This window comes from Pistacia vera, unplaced genomic scaffold (assembly GCF_008641045.1).
Source record: "Pistacia vera cultivar Batoury unplaced genomic scaffold, PisVer_v2 Contig39, whole genome shotgun sequence".
Lineage (NCBI taxonomy): Eukaryota > Viridiplantae > Streptophyta > Magnoliopsida > Sapindales > Anacardiaceae > Pistacia > Pistacia vera.
This window is the reverse complement of record NW_022196212.1, coordinates 714,223-731,562: the sequence shown is the minus strand read 5'-3', so window position 1 is coordinate 731,562 and position 17,340 is coordinate 714,223.

The window sequence follows — 17,340 nt, the reverse complement described above, 5'->3', positions numbered from 1 at the left end:
GGCTTGTTTTCATATAGATGGCCACATCTTTAAAACATTCAAAACTTATCTTTGATTTCGGATGTGAAAGTTCAAAGTCCTAGCGATAAAGACACTATTATAAGCAATTATGAAACAATCACATCTTTTAGATTCATTGAATAATGCGTAAGATGTTTAATCTAATAAATCGAAAATCACTCTAAGTTTTGAATTCTCACTTCTAAGAAATTTAATAGAAATATATGAAAGGACAATTAGTCATTGCAATGCTAGTGAAGAATGAGAGAGTAAACTGAACAGAGTTCTAAAAATCGTGAACTCTTTGATTTTGATTTCTTAACTGAACAGTAAAACATTTAGTGAGTGTTTTATACAAAGAAGAAACTGTAACAGACCAAAATGACATAGTTTTGGAGTTGCTGTTATAGTATTAGAAATTACAATAAGGACCTTCATATTTTGTCTTTTTCACATTTTGGTTAACATTCCCCCTTAAACTGAACTATCCTTTTCTCCTGTTGTCCTGCAAAGGATGAGCTTCAGCTCCATGCAAAAAAAAAAATTCCAACAAGAGCTGTCCAACACACAACTCCAGAGGGTTGACTTCCAATCATACAAAAAAAAAAAAAAAAAGAAAATTCAACAATGTAGCAACACAGAGCTTAGCTAAAAAAAGTTTTCTCCAAGCTTCAGTAGCAAAGTACTTAGCTACAGTAAGTTTCAATGCACCGTACTTAGTCTACAGTGAAACAGCAACCTATTTCAATAGCCACATAGCAACAACCACTTCAATTACAGAGCAGCCATTTCAATTACAGAGCACCATATTTCAGTGCATATTCCATCAAATTTCAGAACAGCCACTTCCATTAAAAATGCAAACCACCATATTTCAACCACCATACACTTCAACAGCCATTTCAATTTCAAAACTACCACTTCCATTACAAATGCAAACCACCATATTTCAACCACCAAACACTTCAACAGCCATTTTAATTTCAAAACTGCCACTTCCAATACAAATGCAAACCACGATATTTCAACCACCATACACTTCAACAGCCATTTCACCATATTTCACTACAGATCACCATATTTCAGTACACAGAATTTTTCACTTCCAATTAAAATCAGTTGCAGTGCTTCAGTAAAATAGCAACTTAAACAGAACAACTACTTCAAGCACAGAAAACTACTAACATCATTTTGCTACTACAGATCACCACATTTCAACACAAATTTGCAACAATCACTTCAATTGTACAGAATAGCATTAATCATTACTTTATCATAATAGATCACTGTATTTCAATACTCACTATTTTTCAGTTCATACTCATAGGCTGTGGAGTGTCAACAACACAAAGTTTATGTTTCAACTCTTGAAATTGAGTAATGGAGAGGGCTTTGGTTAACACATCAGCAATTTGCAGTTTTGAAGGTACATACTACACAACAACTTTCTTTGCTAAAACTTGATCCCGGATATAGTGAGTGTCAATCTCTATATGTTTTGTCCGAGCATGAAAAACGAGATTAGAAGCTAAGGCACTAGCACTGACATTATCACACCAAATTACTGGACAAGAATTAAGAGATATTCCCAATTCAGAAAACAGACTTTCCAACCATGCCAATTTAGTTGATATATGTGCCAATGCTCTATATTCAGCTTCAGTAGATTATAAGGCAACCACTCTTTGCTTTCGGGAGGTCCACTGAATCAAATTAGGCCCGAGATACACACGGTAACCACTGGTGGACCTTTTGTCATCCAAATTACTGCCCCAATCAGCATCTGCATAGCATTCAAGGTGAAGAGAAACTGTTGGTCTAAACTAAAGGCCATGAGACTGGGTTCCTTTAAGATATCTCAAAACCCTCTTGCAAGCTTGCCATTGTAGCTCTGTAAGGGCTTGAAGGTACTAACTTAGCTTGTTAAGTGTAAAGCTAATGTCAAGCCTTGTTAAGGTTAAGTACTGAAGAGCTCCAATAGTACCTCTATACAAACTGGGGTCTTTAAACAACTCACTATCGGTGGCTGAAAGCTTTGTACCAGTAGCCATGGGAGTGGGGCAGGAATGTGCATCTTGCATTTTAGTTTTTACAAGCAAATCAGTAACATATTTGGTCTACTTCAAGTGAATTCCTTCATGCATTCTAGTTGCCTCTAAACCAAGAAAATAGGTCACTGAATCAAGTGTCTTCAAGGCAAACTGATTATTTAAGGTTTCAATCAGTTGTAAAATGCAAGAACTGCTAGAGCTAGTAATTAGGATGTCGTCCACATAAATGAGGACATAGAGAACTTGAGCATTATCCTTAAGGATGAATAAACTGGAATCTGAAATTGAATTCTTAAAACCCTTGTCCAGCAATGCTTGTTTGAGTTTATCAAACCATGCCCTTGGATCTTGTTTGAGGCCATAAAGAGCCTTGTTAGTTTGCACACATATGAAGAAAGATGAGGAACTTCAAACCCTTCAGGCTGCCTCATATAAACAGTTTCAGTCAATTAGCCATTAAGAAAAGCATTATTTATGTCAATTTGTTGAATGTCCCACCCAGAAGAAACAGCAACTGTAAGAATCATTCTAATGGTGCTAGGCTTAATAACCAGACTAAATGTTTCAAAGTAATCCAACCCAGGTGTTTGTTGGAACCCTTTAGCAACTAGCCTAGCTTTATATTTGAAGAGTGACCCATTAGCATTAAATTTTGTCCTGAAAACCCATTTGTTACCAACTACATTTATATCGACAGTCTTAGGAACAAGACTCTAGGTTTCATTTTTCATTAAAGCATTAAACTCGACTTGCATAGCCTCTTTCCACTCATTACTAGCAAGCGTTTCATTTACTGTCAAGGGTTCAGGTTAGACAGTAGTTGTAGATAATGTAAGGGCAGTGTAAGGTTGTGTAGGGACTATTTTTGTTGTTGAGAGTTCAGGTTTTGCAGTGGTGATGACAGTGGAAGGTTGTGTAGCAACTGTTTTTGTTGTTAAAGATTCAAGTTTTGCAGTGGTAATGGTAGACCAAGTACGGGCAGTAGAGGGTTGTAAAGAGGCTTTAGACCTAGTGATCATTGGGTGTGTATTGATGGTCATGGGTAAAGAAGATGAACTAGGAGCAGAAAATTGTGATGGAGTTAAATCTACTACAAGAGAGCAACTAGGAGGTTGAGAGGAGTGCTATACATTGGGCTGATTAGTAGGCAAGGATAGTGACTCACTGGTTGTACAATTGTTCTTGAAACAGGTGAAATCAATCTCAAGAGGGCAGGTGGATGAAGTTGTGTGAATTGTAGTGGAAGCTGATCCTATAACAAGTGTATCAGAAGAAGTTGGACCTAAGGTAGTGTTGACATCTATAGGAATAGCAGTATGATGTGATGAAGCCAAAGAGACTGTAGAATTTAAGTTAGAGCTGCAGGGAATATTAGAAGGAAATTAAAGTGTTGAGATTGAAGTGGGAACTGACTTACCAACTGTTGGATTGGGACATGGATCAGGACTAACCACTGCAGGAGAGACTCTGTCACTTATATCATGTGGGAGCTAAACAGAAACATAAGGAAAACTAGGAATAGAAGAGGTGGCTTCTGGTAAATCAATTGGTGTAAAAACAGAATAAGAGTGAGACTAATCAGATTTAGTGGCAAAAGGAAACTCTTGTTCATTAAATTGAACATTAGGAGTGATATGAATTTTACCTTCAGAAGTCAAACATTTATAGCCTTTATGCACTAAACTATATCCAACAAAAGTGCATTTGGATGAATGGAAACTAAGTTTATGTTTGTTAAAATCTCTTAAGAAATGAAAACAAGTGCAGCCAAAAGTTTTAAGTTCAAAATACACTGGTAGTCTGTTAAAAAGCATTTGATAAGGTGAAATATGGTTTAAAACAGAAGTAGGCATTCTATTAATCAAGAAAACTGCAGTATCAAATGCAAACCACCATAAATGTAGTGGCATAGAGGCATGAGCAAGTAAAGTGAGGCCAGTTTCTGCTATATGTCTATGTTTGCAGTCACTTCTTCTATTTTGCTAGTGAACATGAGCACAAGAGTGCCTAAACTGAATACTAGCAGTAGTAAGATATGACAGTAGACCCTTATATTCTCCACCTTGGTCAGATTGGAGACACTTAAGCTTACAATTAAATTGTCGCTCAACCAAGTGGTGAAACTTAATGAAAATAGAATTGACTTCAACTTTTGTCCTTAAGGGAAACAGCCAAGTAAACCGGCTGTAATGATCAATAAAATGGACATTGTATTTGAACCCTTCTAATGAGGTTAGTGGGGTTGGTCCCCACACATCACTATGCACTAACTCGAGTGGGTGTGTGGCTCTAAATTGAGACAAGGGAAAGTGATTTCTATGCAACTTACCTAATCTACAGGCATCACAAAAAGGCAAGGCAGAAATTGATCCTGAAGGTTGTTTATCCATAGATGACAGAATATTGTGTAACAGATCTGAGTGAGGATGTCCTAACCTATTATGCCAAAGAGATAGCATATGTGTTTTGGTATTATTAACATGAAAAACAGTAGGTGAACTATGTGATCGGTTGGTGTTGTCTTTAGAGAGTGCTTTGGTGCCTAAATGTGATGAGATAGGAGAAATATCAGTGCCATAATTATGCAATGCAGTAGCAGAGAAGTCATCACTAGGATTATGCAAAACAGTGGGAGTAATTAAGGAAGTAGAATCATTCAAGTTTTGTGTTTTATTAACAGGAAAATAATTAAAAGTATGCAGGACAATATTACAATTATCAGAATGGATTTCAGAACCTGCCATCTTATTTCTAGTATAACAAGAGTAACTCATATCTTTTTCAGTACATTTATTATCACTGGACTGACTAATTGACGTAACAAACGATTGAGGAAAACAAGGACCAGAATTGTCAAACATAGCAGGTGAATGAAAGGAAAGAAATCTAGATGGAATATGTAACTGATATAAGCCAGCCTTAAGTCCTACCTGCAATAGTGTTGCCCCAGTAGCCTTGTCCTTAACAACACAACAGTTAGAGTCAAATTCAACAACAACATGGTTATCTTTAGTGAACTTAGATATGTTAAGAAGATTTTTAGTGATCCTAGGAACACATAGCACATTTTTTAGATGTAAACATTTATAATGTAAGGTATTTGGCAAGAAAGTAGAACCAATATGGGTAATGTGTAAGGACCCACCATTGCCAACTTGTAGTTTCTCAACTGCATCATAATTTTTGCTGACAGTTAACTGATTGGGATCTGAGGTTACATGGTCAGTTGCTCCAGAATCCATGTACTAGGCTGGGTCAATAGGAGCATTAGAATTGGGTGTGACTTGTGCACTACAGGATTGACTAGGAGATGGAACATGATTAGACACAAAGTACGCTTGGTTTGGTGTATGAGATAGATTTTGTGGCTGTTGGCTGGGAACATGAAACCCTTGCTGAGAATGAGTGAAAGGAGGCCTTTTTTGTGAGTCATTATAATACTGTTGAACCTAAAAATCAATAGTGTTGGCTAGTTGAGTCTGTGATCCATGAGAGATATATCCACGCTATAACTGCGTACCATAGGAATTGTTAGTGGGAATAAGAGGCTGCTACTGTTGAATAAAATGGGACTGTTGTGAAGTTGGACAATTGTTGTATCCAGAATTAACAGGGTTGGACATGCCAAACTAAGGGGAAATTCCAAATTGTGGTGGAGTCCCATTGTAAGAAGAGTTATAGCGATGGTAGCATTGTATAGCCGTATGACCAACCTTATTACAAACTTGACAGATTGGCCTCCTTTGACCATTAGATCTTCCTCTGCCTCTACCACCAGAGTTATATCCTAAAGGTCTAAAAGGATAGGGTTGTCCATATATAGAACTAGTATCTGATGAATAGATCTGATTGCCTTGATAAACTGAACCAGCATGCATAGGATAAAACTGAGTTCCTGGCAATGATGTAGGCAAAGAAAGTGACACATTAGTCAATCCATCAGACATTGTAGACATATTAGACAAACCAGCTAGTGTTGTAGGCATCTTGTTTATGGTGGTTAGAGAAGACTGACTTTGTGCATTGTTGAGAGAAGCTATGTTGACTGAGCCTTCATGAAAATCTACAGAGTTAAACTTTTCAAGCTTCATTTCATATTTCTGAGGTAGAAACTGAGCTTCCTGTAATGTGATAGAATCAAATTTGGATTCGATTCTGGAAGTTAGGTTGACAACCACAGCATCAAATTCTGGACCTAACCCATCTAACACATAGTGAAGGAGCTCTTCGTCGGTAATCACTTGACCACTTGTAGACAAATTTTCAGCAATACCTTTCATCTTTTTAACAAAGTCACTGACACTGAGGTTTCCTTTTTAAGTTGATTGAAGTAGACTCTTTAAATGTAAGGCTCTGGCTTTGGAGTCAATTAAAAACTCCTTCTCAAGTGCAAACCAAACTTCAGTAGCGAATTGACACTACGACACAGTGGAAAGCATATTTTCAGAAATTGAAGCCAAAAGCCAAGTGACAAGTAATTTGTCAGTTCTTTTCCAAGCTACATAAGCTGGATTTATTGTTTCTTTAGCTAGGTTTTTAGTTGATGTTCTATCACTTAGCTTAATTGAACATTTAGGATCAATAAGAATAAAAGGTGGAGGACATGGAATTGAACCTGTCAAATGTTCTTCAAGCTCGTGTGCTCCTGCCGTGAACATAACTTGAGAATGCCAGAACCTATAATTGTTTGTATAGCTATCTCTTGTCAATTTGGGGCTAACGACTTGCAGATTTGACAGAAACATTGAGAACTGAGGATGAGCTGAGCAATGAAGACTCTTCTCCATGTTTTTAGTTTGATTATCCGGAGGAATTGTAGCCATTTGACGCTTGTCGTCGACTCTGATACCAAGTGAAGAATGAGAGAAAACTAAACAGAGTTCTAAAAATCGTGAACTCTTTGATTTTGATTTCTTAACTGAATAGTAAAACATTCAGTGAGTGTTTTATATAAAGAAGAAACTGTAACAGACCAAAACGACACAGTTTTAGGGTTGCTGTTATAGTATTAGAAATTACAATAAGGACCTTCATCTTTTGTCTTTTTCACATTTTGGTTAACAATGCTTACTTCTCTATCAGAAATATTTCTTTGGTTATATATGATGAATTATTTTTTGTTTTCTTGTAAATCAACACTTCTATTTTATTACACATGAAAAACACCATGAAAATGTTTGATACCTAAACAAGATTGAAGTTTAGACAATTCAAAGCTTGCTCCACCGACATTTCTTAGTGTTCAAAATTTCCAAGTGATTAAATAAAAGGTGTTTACTGTTAAAAATGCAAAATAGAAGAAGATCAACAAAATTTCCCAAGGCCAGTGGGGGCATGATCCCTTAGTGATTCGCCCCTTTGCTTGTCCTCTACAATGTACATGGTAGTTCGAAGTAATAAAGTTTCATTAAGTTCTTGTTCCTTTTTTGTTGAACGATGTTAGTAAGGATGTTAGGAGTACTGTTTACTATTCTACAGTTGCTGTCAATTGACTAGAGCTAACTGTTAGCTACTATTACTTTTCTTTTAGTTATGTTAGTTACTGTTACTTTTGTGTTATTGTTCTTTATGTTCTATAAAGTTGTACATAGAAGATTATTCATGAAATAAGAAATACATCAAAGCTTCTAGAATTTTCTTTCGCACTTTCTCTATTGTATCTCAAATCCTTAGATGGTATCAAGGCCATCGACAAACGTCAAGAATTGCTGAATTTCTTGCATTTTCTCCTATTTTAGACAATCTAGAGAAAGGTTCAAACTCCAAAATTGCAATTGAATCAATCAATTTTATTAATTCTCATGCAATGTCTTCAACCACTATGCTAGTAATTTTCCCCAAATTGATGAGAGATAATCATCGATTCTAGAAGTCATAGGTTTTGTTTGTGGTTGGTTCTCATGATCTCGAAGAGCATCTCACAAGATTGAGTCCTTGTCCTACTCAATTCATTTGAGTACAATCAAATGATCGAACTCAGAATCAATTACTGGTTTGTGTTTTAATTGTTGTTTTTGTGTTCTAATCAATGTTGGCTAGAATGTGTAGTTGAAGCACTCAGGGAGAGTGTGCTTGCTAAGTGGGATTTTATTTTCTAGGTCAATTGTCTTGGTTATCATGAACTAGTTTGCATTTTTTAAGTTCACTTCTGTTACATATCTCAATGCTTGCTTTAATGATGTTTTACATAAGATATGTTTTTTTGTATGTTTATTCGTAAGTTTATAAGTATTTTTGTCAACTTATGAAGTCATGTGTGCACATGCATTTCTGATGTTTGCGCATTCTTTTGGTTAAGCACAAGCGTGTCTAAAGTTTACACATGTAATGACATTCTGCATTTATGTATGCATGTTTCCTTAGTATGATTTTATCGTATTAGTATATTGGGGTATATTTGTAATCTTTTAGAATATCATATGGGGTGTATTTTGTAAATATCAAAACTAGGAAGTTAAAACTCTACGTTTTGATATTCACTGACTAAGTATAAACTAGCTTCCTTCTTCTAACAAATCCAGTTAGATATACAGATATTTTTTCAGCTCATCTTGGTTCTTCTCTCTTGTTCTTTAAAGTCATTCATGGTATCAGAGCCCAGATTCAATTGAGCTAAGTGGTTGACCAATGGGTGAGGAGTTAGAGCCGACAACTACCTCCAATAACAGGTATGACCCAATATATGGGCTTGACCGTGAGGGGGAGTGTTGGAGTCCCACACCGACTAGGCACACTCAAGCCTACTGGTTTATAAGAGGAGGCAATCCTCTCATTCAACAAGGCCTTATTAGATGAGGAGTCAGGCCCACCTCAAATTCTATCATGGTATCAGAGCATCTCGGGCCTTTATAATATTTCCTTGGTTTTGAAGTTCAAAGGAATGACTCCACATTACTACTTACTCAATGCAAGTATGCTCAAGATTTGCTAACTAAAGCTGGCATGAGTGAATGTAAACCTTGTAGTACCCCTATGGCCATGGGAGTAAAACTTGGTAAAGAAGATAGTGCCTTCTTCGAAGAACCTTCTCTCTACAGAAGCATTGTAGGAGGTCTACAGTATCTTACCGATTCCAGGCCTGATTTATCCTTCTCTGTCAACCGGCTAAGTCAATTTCTTCAGGCTCCTACCACTGCCCACTGGACTGCTTGTAAAAGAGTCATACGATACATCAAAGGGACCCTGCAATATGGACTTCTGTTTACAAAGAGGACATATTTTATCCTAAAAGGCTATGCAGATGCTGATTGGGCAAGTGATGTGAGTGATAGAAGATCCACACGTGGTTATAGTATTTTCCTTGGAGGTAATTTAGTGCAATGGAGCTCAAGGAAACAAAGAGTGGTCTCCTTATCTTGGACAGAAGTCGAATATAAAGCCCTCTGTCAAGCAGCCATTGAACTTATCTAGATCCAGCATTTATTTCAAGAACTTGGCATAAACATCAACACAACCCCTATTTTGTGGTGTGACAATATGAGTGTTGGAGCTCTCTTATCCAACCCAGTGTTTAATGCTAGAACAAAACACATTGAAATAGATGTGCATTATGTGCGAGAATTGGCTGCCGACAAGCAATTAGTAGTTCAATATGTTTGCACAGAGTACCAAATTGCGGATGTTTTAACTAAGGCATTGCCAGGAAACAGGTTTTAGTCTCTAAGGAAGAAGCTTAATGTAACTTCTAGTATTGATTATGAGGAAGACAATAGTAAGTGTTGTTAAAAAGATGTTATGTTTTTTGTTAAATCTTGTAGTTGCTGTTTGTTAAAAAAAAAAAAAATGTTGAAATGTTGGTGTTGGTGCTGTGTTATGTTGTTAAAAAGATGTTGGTGCTGGTGCTATGTTGTGTTTTTAAAATTATAGAAGTTGGTGTTGGTGCTGTATTGTTAAAATTATAGAAGTTGGTACTGGTGCTGTGTTGTTAAAAAGATGTTGGTGCTGGTGCTATGTTGTTAAAATTATAGAAGTTAGTGTTGGTGCTGTGTTGTTAAATAGATGTTGGTGCTGGTGCTGTGTTGTTAAAATTACAAAAGTTGCTGCTGGTGCTGTGTTGTGAAAACTACAGGGACCATTTTGAGAGCAATCTACTGGTAGAATGTTACACAGTTCAGTTTAAGGGAGCATATTAGTATAATGGGGTATATAGTTCAGTCTCAAGAAGTTTATAGCAGGATGTTACAAAGTTCAGTTTAAGAGAGCATATTAATATAATGGGGTATATAGTTCAGTCTCAGGAAGTTTATAGCAGGATGTTACACAGTTCAGTTTAAGGGAGCATATTAGTATAATGGGGAATATAGTTCAGTCTCCGGAAGTTTATAGCAGGCTGTTACACAGTTACATAGTTCAGTTTAAGGGAGCATATTAGTATAATGGGGTATATTTGTAATCTTTTAGAATATCATATGGGGTGTATTTTGTAAATATCAAAACTAGGAAGTTAAAACTCTGCTTTTGATATTCATTGACTAGGTATAAACTAGCTTCCTTCTTGTAACAAATTCAGTTAGATATACAGATATTTTTTCAGCTCATCTTCGTTCTTCTCTCTTGTTCTTTAAAGTCATTCATATCGCAAAATATGTAGGTACATTAGAGTCATATGTGTAAATAGTCGTCTAGTTAGACCTTAGTACATATGTCAAGTTTTCATTAGCTGTTAGATTTTATCCAAGACTCGAATATGCATGAGTTTTCTGAATACAAGTGTCAAATATTTCAGATCTGGTCTTGGAAATTTGTTTTGCTTTTTAGAACACATTGTTGAAAACTTTCCTTAAATAGCCAAACATGTGTAAAGCTTTGTCGGCTAGTTGTCTACGGGTTTCTTGTGCAAGGATTCTTTATACACTTCTTCATCTTTGTATTTATGTTTGAACCTGAATATTCCTCTTGTTGTTCTCTGAAAATCCTTAGAGGTTTTATTCATCATAGGTCATATTCCTTTGTTGTTTTTAATGCTCAAAATACTTATCTAATCTTGGTTTTTTGAGTGTTATGGAACATGGTTCCATTAATGAAAGCTTGAAGGGATTTCAAGCTGTGGAGCTGAAGGTTGTCTTCGACATTGAAGCTTGAGTGGAGCTCAAGCTATCGAAGAGGTTTCTTGGATTCAAGCAAGTTGTGGCAAGACAGTGGATCATCCAAAGGGTGAAATTAGAGTGTTACAAAAACAGGGAGTGTTTTACATTTGTTTGCTTAACTTGAACTTTGTAATGAACTTTGAATGTTTGCTATAATGGATTTTCTTCGTCTAGCTTGGTCCCATGGATGTAGGTTGTTAGCCAAACCTCGTAAATATGCTTGCGTGCTTTATTTTATGCTCATATTTGATCTGATGATTATATTGAATAATTATACCCACAAGCACCGATGAACACAATCAACACTTTTCGCAAGAGTTTAACTAACTTTGTTAAACTTAAACTCTTAATCTATAAACATCAAACGATTCTCACCACAAATATATTACACGTAAAAAAGATTGATATAGATCAATTGAAAGATATGATGTCATACAATTAACAGCAAAAATCTCGTGTATCACATGCATGGATGATGGCCTTATGAAAATAGTGGTGTACATTAATATTCAATGAATAATGGGGGTCAAGAAAATCAACAAATAAGGGGGTTTAAAATGAATTCGAAGTGATTGAATTGACATATTTATATATAAAGTTTCAAAAATACTACACACACAAACCCTTCTTACTAACTTTCTCTCACAAACATGATGTGTCAGCTTGTAATTGGTCAGCTCGCAATGGGATGGGTCTCGCCTGTCCAACAATGGGTCCCGTGATAATCCTATTTTTCCCTATGATTTTGCATTGAATTTCAATAGAATTTAGGATACTTCTCATACAATTTGGGCCATAATTGCTACTAGATTCTATTAATTTTTCTTTGCAGGCCTAAACAATGATTTTGAGCATAAATCACAGTTTTGAGCGTAAAATGCATAACTTGAGCTTGGAAACTCAGAATGACCTAAATATAGAAGCTATGGAAATATAAGAAGCAGAGCTACAACTTTCCTGTTTTGGGTTTTTCCTAATTCTGACCAGAAGAGGATGAAAACTTAGCTTGAACTCGTGAACAGTATGTTGAGAACTGAAGAAAAATGTCTTTGGATGTACTTCAATATCTTGGCCATAACATGAGCTGTAGACCTCTGATTGGGGTGATTCTTGAATGAGTAGAAATATAATTGAAAGCGTTACAATTCATATGTTTACACTTTTTCCAGATTCAGATGTTAGCATGCTCAAATTCTGTCTGAAAGATCCTCGTCGCGGCAAAAATAAAGTTTCGTCGCGACAAAACTACGTCAGATGTGAAAAAATAAAACGATGTGTTTTGGCTTGCTATGGTTTCATCCTTAAGTGAGAGAGGTATAAATTGGCATGAAAAGGAAGGCAAAAGGGTCTTGGTTCGTCACTTGGGAGGCAGCTCTTGGAAGGAGAATATTATTGAAGATTTGGGCTTCTAAGTAGAGAAGATTTCTCCATTTTTTGCTTATTTTTCAGCGATGTACCTTGATTCTGTTTGTTTTTGTTATTTTGTTTTGTTTTTGAGTATGAACTGAGTTTTTTAGCTAGGGTTTGATGTAACCTTGATACAATGATTCAATTTTATATGAATTGACTTACTTTGAGTTTTAATTTCATGATTGAGTGTTTGTCTCTTTGCTTAATGACTTTTAGATGTTTGATCACCATTCAAATGTGTGTTGTTCACAATGAGACTGAGAAGTGATTTGTGATATGTGCCTCTTGGGATAAATACCATAGATTGAGCGAAAACTAAAGATAGATAAATGCGATCTATGAAATCTAGATAGAATTCCACAAAGCTTAAGAGACCTTGAACTATTAAACTTTAATTTTTGGGTTTGGAAGATTAATAGGAATAAGTGGGATGGTATAACTTGAGAAGGAGTACCAAACAACTTAGGGAAATCGATTTTCAATCAAGGAATTAAAAATTGGGTAATAGATTCTATGATTTGGGTTAGTGCATCTAGGTGAAATCAACACCCTAGCATTTTTTAGCATTGTTTAATTAGTTAAGTTTTTGGGTTTTCCTTTAATTTCATTATCATTCATTTATATTTTGTTAATTTCTATTTAGTTTGTTAATTTTCCATCAATCCAATTTATTGTTACTTCAATTACACTTAAACTAGAGAAATCGGTACTTAGTATGGTTATTAGTATCCTACGATACCCGATACGTATCATACAATACGATTCGATACAGGTCACCAACGATACGTATCAGAGAGTGTATCCTAAACCTTTTGATAGATTAATATGTATCCTACGATACAATACGATATGTATCTGTTTGTATCCTTAAAATTATCGATACAAATTGATACGACTTCATTAATTTGGGCCAAAGGCCTAAATAAAATTTTGGGTCGGAATCGAGTCACCCAATCCAGTTCACTAAAACCTACTCAAATTTACCCATTTTGCATAGAGAAAGTGAAGAGGAACATGTGTTGCCCGTTTTGCATGATAATAATAATACAAGTGGAGATATAAATATTGACATTGACCTTGAAAATGATATGAATGGTTGAGAGAAAATAATATAGATTCTTAATTTTGTGATTAATTTTGATTATGTAATACCATAATTTAAAGTCAATAATACTACAAAATTCTTTAATTAATTTTGGGGATGATATTAATTTTTAGAAAATTTTGATTATTTTATTAATTTTTTTGAAAAAGGCGTATCCTACAATACGATACGATACGCGATACACGATTCAAAAAATTAAGCTTTCGATACACGATACAATACGCGATTTGACAACTGTGAGTAATATTATTCTCGTGGGAATGATACTCTACTTACCACTTTATTACTTTTTGCAACTAATTCACTTGCTACATATGCATGTTTGTGAAATCACGCATCATCTTGCTTAACCAATTGGAATTTGCCACGTTAGCATTTGTAAGAGAAAATTGTGAGAAGTGTTGGTTAACCATATCACATGTTGAGGAGATTATGCGAACCATGGTATTTAAAAAACTCTCTCAATGTCATTCAATATGTAACATATTCTTGTCTCGTACATATAGATATCATATAATCCTAATAAAAAATGATAATAATAATAATAAGGCCACGTAGATGTCATTTAATTCTGATGGGTTATTGTGACTCTTTATATAAAATTGTTTAATTGTAAATTTATTTTTTTATTTAGAAAAGTTATTAAAAGATAAATATAATTGTTATCAAGAAATATGAGTTTGATTAATAAATATAAATGTGAGTTTTTTTTTTTTTTAAAGAATAAAGTATTTCATACATGTACAACCTATTTAAAGGTTGAAAACTAATGTAAGGTTACGAGATAATGTTAAGTTATATATAAGATTTGGGACGTAAAATGATTGATTAAACATCAGGAGTTGGTGTAGAAATTTATATTGTTTCCATTATATTAATTAGTATCAGGGGTGTTGTACTTTTGTATATCGATCATTGCTTATAGTACTAGTGGAATAACGTTAAATATTATGTACTACATTCATACATGTTAATCTCAATGTTTGCTATTATTTTCACTAAATGAACTCCTAAATATAATAATATTCCTTACAACAATCATAGGATAGTCATATTTATGATCTTATTTGCTCCTAACAATAATTATATTCCTCATAGGAATCATAGCCATATTCCTGATTTTATTTAATCTCTTGTATACTATGATCCCTGATCTTATCTAATCCCTTTATAGTATATTTTTTAGTTAATCAATTAGTCTCCCTAAGGTATGATATAATTACAAGTCTTAAGGTTTCAGAAATAATAAAAATCCTTTTGCTATTAAGTTTTAGGTGTTAAAAAAAAGAGTAGGAGAACAATTTGGTAATATTGACTAACTCATTACAATATAGATTTTAATAGTTTATTAATAGTTTATTAACGATAGGGGAAATCTGTTATTTCGAAAACCTTAGGAAAATTTTGTAAATATATCATACCTTAAGGGGATTCATCTCTCTCTCTCTCTCTCTCTCTCTCTCTCTCTCTTATATATATATATATATAATATTAACTCTATACTTTTATTCCTCTTAAAGTAAATTTCTATCTTGGCAAGACTTCCCAACACCTTTTTAGAATGTAATGTAAAATGGGTGTTAGTTGTTAACTATCAAACCTGTGAGGGCTTGTGTTAAGATGTACAGAAACGGTGTAGTTTTGACTACAACCGTTTTAGTTTAAGTCAACTCACTGTCTCACTTTACTCTTTTACATATAAAAGAGTAAAGTGAGCTAAGGTGCTGTAGTAGAAAAAACGCAGAAACGCAGATTCAGTTCATAAGTTTCTTCTTCATCTTTTCTTAATTTTTTCTTCGAATCTCACTCAATCTTCACTTGGTATCAGAGCCGTGACTAACGTCGATGGCTAAAAATCCTGATTTAAGCTCAAATCCTCTGCCTAACAGCCTTGAGGACATGCTGAAGGAAGTGTTAAATCAATCGTCATCTGCTGTTGCTTCAAGTCTACCAGTGATAAATCCAAAACTTACTCGAGATAATTACAGATTTTGGAGCTCACAAGTTCTCTTTGTTGTAGGATCGCATGAGCTCGAGGACCACTTGCTCGGTAAAATTCCATGTCCTTCACCCTTAATTTTGTCTGATATGAATGTTGATAATGAGTTGAGTTAATTGAGTGCAGAACTTAGGGTTAAGAATGATTCTGTTAAGGACAAAATTAATCCGAGTTACATTATGTGGAAGAGAACCGATAAGTTTCTAGTTAGTTAGCTGCTAGCTTCAATATCGAAAAGTATGTTTGGTACAGTGTCTAAGTGTAGGTTTTCAACTGATATTTGGAGAGTCCTAGAGCATGAATTTGTTACAGATTCAAAGCCTAGGGCATTACATCTTAAGAATCTATTACAAACAACTCAAAAGAACAATTTGAGCATTTTTGAATATGTCAAAAAGATGAAAGAAATTAGTGAAAGTTTATCAGCTAGCGGTATGATTATATCTGATGATGACTTGTTACAATATGTTCTGGATGGATTAGGTCCTGAATATGATCCTGTGGTGGTAAATCTTACATCTAGGCTTGAATCGAAAATAGACTCAATAGCACTTCAAGAAGCGCAATTTTTGCTTCAAAAATATGAAGTTAGATTAGACAAGTTCAATTCAGTCGATCTATATAATAGTTCAGCTCATATTGCAACTATAAATAATATTGGAAGTGGAAATGTTGGAAATTCTGCAAATAACATTGGAAGTGGAAGTTTTGGACATTCTGGACTGAACAGTGACAAAAATTATGGAGTTGTTGCTGGGAACTCTAATTCTATTCCATCTCTAAACTCCTTAGGAAATTCCCATGTCCAACAAATATATCCACTGCCATCAAACCACTTCCCTACTGGTTTAACTACTCACCATTTTCCCTACAACCACACTCCCACTTTTACTCCTAAAGGGCCTAGTTTTGGTCAGTATGGAAGAGGCAGAGGTCGTGGTTATAACAAAAATAGATTGATCTGCCAAGTTTGTAACAAAGCAGGTCACTCAGCTGCTCAGTGCTACCACAGATTCAACTCTGCTTATAATGGTAATCTGCACCAGAATCACCTTTCTGGACATCCAAAGTTTCCTAATTCCCTCTCCTATCAACCACACAACACAAATAACAATCCAAACACTATCCAGTACTCACCCACTTCAGCCTTTACTTCAAAACAATTGTCTTCCACTGATCAACCACAGCTTAGCCCTCATTCTGGCCAGACTAGTTTTAATTCTGATTACAGTGGTCACTCACAAGAACAAGTCCATGCATCACACAATTCCCTTCTAGTTTCTGTTTTTGGACCACCTAGCCAACAGTCTGCTAATCCAGGTCACAATCAAGCATTTATGGCTGATGTTTTCACTGGTGTCAGTCATAATTCCTAGCCTGTTTATGCCACTCAATTCACTCCTACTGATCCCACCTGGTACATGGATTCTGGAGCCACTGATCATGCAGCTTCAGATCTTAGTCAGCTACAACTTAGCAAGGAATATGGTGGTGTAAGTCAACTTCAAGTGGGAAATGGTGAGCACCTGAATATCACTCATACTGGTAACACATCTTTGCCTAGTTTGTTTCATTCTAAATGCCTATACCTTAAAAATATCTTGTGTGTTCCAAAAATAACCAAAAACTAACTTAGTATTTCTAGGTTCACTAAGGACAATAATGTGATTGTTGAGTTTAATGTTGATT